The sequence below is a fragment of the Mastomys coucha genome, unplaced genomic scaffold (genome assembly GCF_008632895.1).
Source record: "Mastomys coucha isolate ucsf_1 unplaced genomic scaffold, UCSF_Mcou_1 pScaffold21, whole genome shotgun sequence".
In the NCBI taxonomy this organism is placed as follows: domain Eukaryota; kingdom Metazoa; phylum Chordata; class Mammalia; order Rodentia; family Muridae; genus Mastomys; species Mastomys coucha.
The window spans coordinates 169,562,727-169,571,283 of NW_022196904.1; the positions used below are offsets into that span (position 1 = coordinate 169,562,727).

The following is an 8,557-nucleotide window of genomic DNA, read 5'->3' on the forward strand; positions in this document are numbered from 1 at the left end:
TCATGTAGCCCAGGCTGGCCTCAAACTTGTTTTACTGTTAAGGATAACCTCGAATTCCTGGCCTCCTGAGTGCTGGTTTACAGGCATTTCACCACCACACATAGCTTACTTTAGAAGTCTCATTTGAAAACAGAGATAATTTCTCTGTGATTCTCTGAATCAGAAACATGGATTCTTTTTCTCACAGTTTATTTTTTCTGAGATGGAGGATCTCTAACAAAGGTGGCCGACTCCGGGTCCAGTATGGATACCCCAGGATGAGACACACTGGTTCTAGATGAAAGGAGCTAGAGAAGGCTGAGTTTGGAGGCACACCCCCACATCCCATCATCAGAGAGGGAAGGCAGGAGGGTGGCCAGGTTGAAGTCAATTCGGGCTACAAAGTCTGGAAACCAAACAAGCCCAGGTTACCTGGGCGTCTGTTCCTGGGGCATCCATCGCAGCACACAGGACATGTGCACTGATGTCACTACTCCCGGGTTTGCCCTTCTTCCTAACAAACATCAACTTACATTTCCCCTAACAGGAGTCTCTCTGGAGGACCGATTCATTCTCCATACTGTCCTGTTAACTAACAGCAGGCTCTCTCTAATAAACTGTTATTAAATTGATAGTCTTCAACTGGTGACATATTGTAGTCCAGGAAAAGGGAAAATCATTTGATCAGTCTAATGCTGTTGAACATTTAATAAGATTATGCTCATAAAATGCTTAGTGTGGTGCCTTTGTACCCAGGAAGCATGCAGGAAATGCTGTCATCATCATCATCATCATCATCATCATCATCATCATCATCATCATCATCATCATCATCGCCATCACCATCCTTCTTTACAACACAGTAGCTGACAATAACTTTCCAGTGTTACATTTCATTCACAATCTCCATGTAAAGAAGGCAGTAACATCTGAACTGGTGATTCTTTTTTTTTTTTTAATTTTTTTTAAAAGATTTATTTATTAAATGTAAGTACACTGTAGCTGTCTTCAGATGGAGCAGAAGAGGGCGTCAGATCTCATTATGGGTGGTTGTGAGCCACCATGTGGTTGCTGGGATTTGAACTCATGACCTTTAGAAGAACAATCAGTGCTCTTACCCGCTGAGCCATCTCACCAGCTCCAAACTGGTGATTCTTTACTTCCTCTGAACTTGAGGGGAAAAAAGCCAGTGTCTGGAGTCCCACAACAGTTATGGATTCTCCTGTCTATAACAGACCTAAATCTGTGCCGTAGTGAGTCTAAATAGCCTCACATCAGAGATCAGGACAGCTCACAAGATACCTATCAGCAATACGGATGGAGGGGGGTGGCGTGGGGATCCAGGCAACAGCTCAAAATGTGCTCATCAGTAATGCAGGCATGGATGCGGGGTGGGGGGGCATTGGGAGGATTTGGGGTAGAGGAGTGGGGGTGGGTAACTGGGCAACAGGAGTTTTTTCTAATGGTAAATCTCAAACAAACAACAGAATTACCTGGCACACCTATAATTAAAGTTAGACTCCTGTGCACCAGCTCCTTAAATTGGTAGATCTGGAGTGAATACCCCCTGGTCTGTATTTTTGTCATATTCCCGTGGTTTTGGTGTGGTATGAAATATGAGAGTTGCCAGTGTGTGGTGACCAGGCTGTCAGAAGAGCAGGGAACTACTCTTGATTCTGCTGCTTAGTTTTATTCTTCCTGCTCAGTGAGATAGGTGACTGATTGGATAGCTCTCAGAGATGGCTCATGTCCCTCTGGCTCCCACACTGGGAAGTCCGAGTCATCGTTCTGTTGTTTTGTCTGCTGAAAGCAATAGCAGTCTGTCCACCTCTTCTGGGAAGTTCACCTCCTCTTGTGATTCCAGAGAATTTTCTTGCAAACATGGGCTCCTGCGCCATTGTTAATAATTCTGGATACATGCCATACCAAAAACAGGCAGGTTAGCCCGAACCGTTCTACAGGAGTTTTGAATTTGACCAGAGAACTGAAGACTGACCCTTCTCTAGTCACAGCAGAAGCCTCCTCAGGACGTAGACCCAGATTCTACTTCCTTTGCCACAGAGCGGGAGCTAGGGTGATGCTTATTTACACACGCCAAAGTAAAGACAGGAGGTGGGGGGCAGTTGGATCTCTTGTTCTGAGGACCCTTGGCATCATTAAATTCTCAGCTTTTGAGGATTTGAACTCAAGACAAATAAAAAACAAAAGCCCAATGGCACCATGTAAGAGACTCTCCCAGTTAACACAGCCTATCCTTGAAAGCCGCTGTCTATACTTCTACAGACACCCTCATGTGCATTTCTCTTACTGCCTCTTAAGCATAGCACCTGACCTGATTTTAAAAGTGAGATTCAGGACTTGCTCAGAGGTTAAGAGCTTGCACTGTTCTTTTCGGGGACCTGGGTTCAGTTCCCAGCATCCACATCACGTAACTCACAACCACTTCCAGCTCCAAGGGATCTGCTGCCCTCATGTGGCATCTGTAGGGACCTGCATTCACATGTACAGATCACCATCACCACTACACACAAACACACACACACACACACACACACACACAGTTTCTTAATTTAAAATGAAATGCAATTCAGATGCCATAAAATTTTATATTTTAAGGTATATATAATTCAGTGCTTTTTAGTATACATAAAGTTTAGTATTCATAAAGTGTACAATTACATAGTTGTCAAACATTATTCCAAACAGAAACATAATACCCAGCTGTATTATTATTATTATTATTATTATTATTATTATTATTATTATTATTTTTACTTTGCTAGTCACCATGGTAAAATATCTTGACAAAAGCAACTAGAAGAGAAAGACGTCTGTCTGCTTCACCGCTCCATGCTACAGTCCGTCATTGTGTGGCTGTGGCAGGTAAAGCAGCAGGAACTTGAAGCAATGGGTCACACCACATCCACAATCAATCGCAGAGAGCAATAGATTGATGCATGTGTGCTGGTGTTCCTCTAACCCTCTCCATCTATCCAGTCCAGGATCTCTTTGCTCAGGGCACAGCTACCCTGCAATTAAGATGGACCTTCCTATGTCAATGAACATAACTAGACAATCCCTCACAGACATTCCCGGAGGCTAACCGTAAGCTAGACAACTCTCACAGGTGAGCCTGGACACTTCCCTCCTAGGTACCAAATGGACAATTAATGCTAATTGTCACACTGTTTATAGACAGTGACTTCCTCCCCCACCCCAACCCATTCCCATCCTTACCAACTTCCACTAAACACAGGTGCTTCCACCAACCATGTATAGGGAGGGAAACAGAGATCAAGAGAGTCCAGTAGCTCTCTTATAAGGGTATTATAAGTTTTCTTAGAAGGGTAGAGCTGGAATGAGAATCTGTCAATTCATCTCTCTTCCCTTTTCTGGGCATAGTCTTGCCCAGTTTATTTCCCCAAGTTTTTCTATTTGCTTGCTACTGTAGACCCTTGCATAGTGTTGCCTCACTTTGAAAATAGTATTAGCTATTCTGAAAGATTAAGCTGCCCGGACACAGGCTGCCATGATTTGGATAACTTTTTTTCTGTAACTGGAACATACTTGACCTCCTTAGGAGAGAGAATGGCGACTGAAGGCAAACCAAATGAACGAAAAGTGACTCTCTTATAAACCTAGGGAAGAGAACAAGCAGAATGTCCTCCTCAGAGCCACAGCTCTTATGGCAGAATGTCTACTTAAGGTTATTAAGTATCTCATCAAGATGAATATCCCCTATGCAAAATTAAGACGGAGTTCAATGGGAATGGCCTAAGAAGGACAGAGAAGATGTATTCATTATAGTTTAAATCATTTGGAGATCAAACTAACTTAGAGTTTCTCCTTTGGGTAGATATTATGTTACTAAGACTGATTGCCCACTGAGTGCTTTAATCTCATTACAGAAGGCAGTAAGTTGCAATCTGATTTTTAGATGATGAAAGACAGCAAAGTGTTTGGAGACACCAATTTGTTTGCCTGCAATGTTCCCCCCCCCCCATCCCGTGATTAGCTTCATGGGAAACAGAGATAGCCAATTTCTACTTCAAGGGTAAGAGTGCATCAAGGGCTACACACCCATATATTTGGGGTACACACCCATGTGCCCCTTGTGTGGCCCCTTTTCCATGGCACAGAGTCTAATTTTGTTCTCACAGATAATACCAGGCTCACATCCCCCAGGCTCCAGAGCCCCCTCGGGGCAAAAGGCTAAAGAACAGCGAGTCCTGGGAACAATTGGGGAGCCTGTTCCGCTTTGGCTGCCTGTGTCACTGCCTTGCCAGGCTGTCTGAAGCACTCGGGGAACACCCAGTCTTTGCCAGGACTTGAGCATAACAGTAGAAAACAAAAAGGAAATACCCCAAATTTCCCAGAAACTGAGAATCGGAGCCTCTACTCGCTCGCCCCATTTGAATGAGAAGATCCCCTGCTCTTCAGCACCAAGACTCTTGCCCTCCCTAGTCTGGATAAGCTGGTCCAATGTTCTCTCTAATGACCAATGTTAAAATATTGTCATATGTTCATTTCCCAGGCCATGGAAGTCTTCAGACCTGTCTTTCACGCCATTGCTCTGTTGGGACGTTTGAACCCTGCTGTCCTCAAGGATCACTCCCTCGACACTGTCCTTGTGTATCCAACCCACGTGTCCTATTTGTAAAGCTTTCCTAAGCTCCTCACTGCCATTCACCTTGCACCTTCCTGTCATGATGGCTTCTGGACACATTAACATGTTTAATCTGAGTTCCTTAGATGGTTTCTAAGGGTCTGACCCCTCCCAATATTTCTATACTCCTGGGACCTGATGTCATTCTTGTTCTGGGCATTTTGTCCATTTAAAAATAAGTATTGGGTCACTGAAACACAGCAGTCAATGTGGGATGCTGCAGCAAATAATACAGTGCTCTTATAACCAGGCTGAAGCTGCAAGACTTAGTATGAGCTAATCTCAGAAGTCTTAGGTCACTTCTATTATGTTTTGTTGTTTAAAAAGCTGTGTGCAGGGGCTGGAGAGATGGCTCAGTGGTTAAGAGCACTGGCTGTTCTTCCAGAGGACCCATGTTCAAGTCCTAGGACCCACAGGATAGCTCACAACTGTCGGTAACTAGTTCCAGGGGAGCCAATACCCTGTTCTAGCCTCCATAGGCTCCAGGCACACAAGTGGTGGACACACATATACAAAGACAAAACACCCATACACACAAAATAATTCTAAAGCAAAAAAAGCAGTGACCAGAGGCTGGAGACATGGCTCTGTGGCTAAGAGCACTTGCCGCTCATCTAAAGGACCTGAGCTCAGTTCTCAGCACCCATGTTCCATGGCTCACAGCCAGCTCTAACTCCAGTCCAGGGGAGACAACATCCACTTCAAAGACATTGAAGTGTCTTTGAGGCACTTCAATGGACACACACACACACACACAACACAAATATTAGGAATGAAAATAAGAAGTACACACATAAATACAAATAAACTAAGAATGATAATAAGCCGTGTCCAGTGTTAGGAGCATATAAAGAGCTTATGGCTATAAGTAGCATTGGTAAGTTCCCTGCAGCAGGATTGAAGATGCTGTGTGTAGCAGACAGGGTCTCCTAAGAAAGATGCAGAGGGAAGCTTCATTGGGGCAGTCCGAAGAACACCCCCATTGCCTGTTTACCCCACAGCTCCTACTTGAGTAGCAGTGGTAATATATAGCTCAAAACACACACACACACACACACACACACACACACAAAGCACAAAGTAAGTGCCTAGTGAATAGGAGTTGTGTGTTTCAGCATTTGTTTCCTACACAAATTGTGTCTTATAAGGTAGTAGTGGAAGACAGCGTCCAGGCTCCAGCTATGCTGGCACGTTCTTTCCAGCTGTCTTTTTCATCTCCCTGGCTTCAGACTCTATTTTCATGATTAGCTCATTTATTTGATATTTAGAATCATTGCACAAGCAGTGTACCCTGAAACATGGTGCCTCTCCACAAGTTTATATAAGAATACATGTAACTTTCTTGAGTTTTTTTTTTTCTCTATTTCATATATTGGGGCAGCTTCAAATGACAAATAGAAAGACTCATACTTCAGAAACCTTAATTCAGTGAATTAAATGTTTATGTAAAAGATATTAGTCTTATCCATGTATCTTCATGGTTTTTATATTCAAATTGCAATCATATACTTTCATATTTTGTATTTCATTAAGTGTTAATCACAACTCTTAAAAATATTTATTGTTGACGGGCAGTGGTGGTACACGCCTTTAATCCCAGCACTTGGGAGGCAGAGGCAGGCGGATTTCTGAGTTCGAGGCCAGCCTGGTCTACAGAGTGAGTTCCAAGACAGCCAGGGCTATACTGTCTCGAAAAAAAAAAATTATTGTTACTGCATGCGTGCTGTGCATGATGTGACTGTGTAGATGAACAGATGCTACAGTGCACATATAGAGGTTGGAGGACAAATTTATGGAGTCAGTTCTCTACCTTCACCTTTAAGGAGGTTGTGGGGATTGAACTTGTGGCAAGCATCTTTCCCACTGAGCCACCCCAACAACCAACTTCTGCTTTTCATTTCACGGAACCTTAAAGTCTGTGTTTAGTGCTTGTGTACTACACTATTTAGTAATAGCGTGTAATTTCTTAAACTTAGCCCACTAAACACTTGTTGTGTTTTCATTTCTAACTTTCAGGCATATTTTTGTTATTATTATTGTTATTATTATATTATCATCATTTTTCTTTTGTCAGCCTAATTCCTTGGAAAGAATGATGGGAGAAGCAGCTGTCCCACAGCATGAAAGAATTCCTACACGATGCTGCGTTTTGGTCCCACGTCTGAGCCTGTGGCTGGGCCACTAGCAATTTGTGCGGATCAGCCTCCCCATCGCCTTGGCAGCACTTGATGTTATTTCAAAAAACAAACCACAGCGAGGTGGGAAGATCTGGTTTAGTGGACACAAAATGATGTTTGCTTTTCCTTAACTGTTTACTTTTCTACCGTTATTTTCCCTCCAGCTTTTTATTTTGGGAAAGTTTTAGATTTGCAGAGAAGTTGGAAAAAAAGCGTACCAAGTGTATCTTCCTCAGTTGAATTCACCTGTTTTAATATTTCCCACATTTGCTCTGTTTTCCATTCTCAACACACACACACACACACACACATGAACACACACACATACATATACATACATGCATACAGATCTACACCTGGGCACACAATTTTTCTTGTTCAGTCAGTTGAACTGTGATGACATTATGATACATATCCCTAACCTCTCTCCATCACGTGTGTTCAACATAAGACAAGTAAGAACCATGCATTTCATACCCAAGAAATTTCAGCCCTGGATACGGCAGTACACGCCTATTATCCCAGTACGTGGGGGGCTGAGGCTGGATTGTGAGTTCAACACCAGCCTGGGATACATGGTAAGACTGGCTGGTTTTACGTGAACTTGACACAAGCTAGAGTCATCACAGAGAAAGGTGCCTCAGTTGAGGAAATGTCTCCGTGAGATCCAGCTGTAAGTTATTTCTCAATTAGTGATCAGTGGAGGAGGGTGGTGCTGTCTCTGGGTAGGTGGTCCTGGGTTCTATAGGAAAGCAGGCTGAGCAAGCCAGGGGAAGCACCATCTCTCCAGCCCTCTGCATCAGCCCTCTTGACTCCAGGATCATGTCCTGTTTGAGTTCCTGTGTTGACTTCCTTCATAATAAGCAACAATATGGAGGCAGAAGCGAAATGAACCCTTTACTCCCCAGTTTGATTTTTGTTCATGGTGTTTCATCACAGCAATAGAAACCCTAACTAAGGTAGAGACGCTGTATCAAAAGTAAAAAAAGATGAGACTTGGTGGTTAAGAGTGCGACTGCTCTTTCGAAGGAGCCAGGTTCACTACCCAGACCCCCACATGCAGGTCACAACCATCTATAACTTCACTTCCAAGGCTTATAACACTCTCTTTTGGCTTCCACAGGCACCTGGCATGCAAGAGGTACACGATATTCATGTGAACAAGACACTCAAATATACACAATTTAAAAATAATAAGAGAGATCTTTGAACAGGCAAACAAAAAGAAAAAATAAAGGAGAAACGAAGAAAAAAAAGTTAGAAGGTACCAAGTGGCTCTACCTCAGATAGCAAGACCAGTAAAGATGCCCAGTGGAGGGGACACCACCTGGAGGGACAGGCTGGCTGAAGAACAAGGTGCTGAGGCTGAAGTCCCAGCGGAAGGCAGCCAGATGAGTGAAGCCGGCTGTTAGCATGAGGAGCAACAGAACGGCCCCAAAGTTAAAAGAAGTTGTAAAATATTATTAATTTGGTATGTGTGTGTGTGGTTGTTAAGTTGCAATAAACAGTTAATACAAAAGTTACAACTGTGGGAAGAGGCAATCCCATTTGTTTCAGATGTATTTAATCTTTTCAAATTCAGGTCTCTCTCTCTCTCTCTCTCTCTCTCTCTCTCTCTCTCTCTCTCTTTCTCTCTCTCTCTGTCTCTGCCTCTGTCTCTGTCTCTCTGTCTCTCTCTCTCTCTATATATAGATATATACGCACACACATTTATATATATATTTTTTTTAAAGGC

The 8,557-nt window shown here is 43.2% G+C and overlaps 1 long non-coding RNA gene across 1 annotated transcript in view; it reads left to right on the plus strand.

Moving 5' to 3' along the window:
- Window positions 1-8,177, plus strand: part of LOC116101171 — a 9,193-nt gene extending 1,016 nt beyond the window's left edge. The window contains exons 2-3 of the long non-coding RNA XR_004122823.1: window positions 6,720-6,903; window positions 7,946-8,177. This is a non-coding gene — a long non-coding RNA (uncharacterized LOC116101171). The remainder of the gene's footprint in view (window positions 1-6,719; window positions 6,904-7,945) is intronic.
- Window positions 8,178-8,557: the final 380 nt, after the last annotated feature.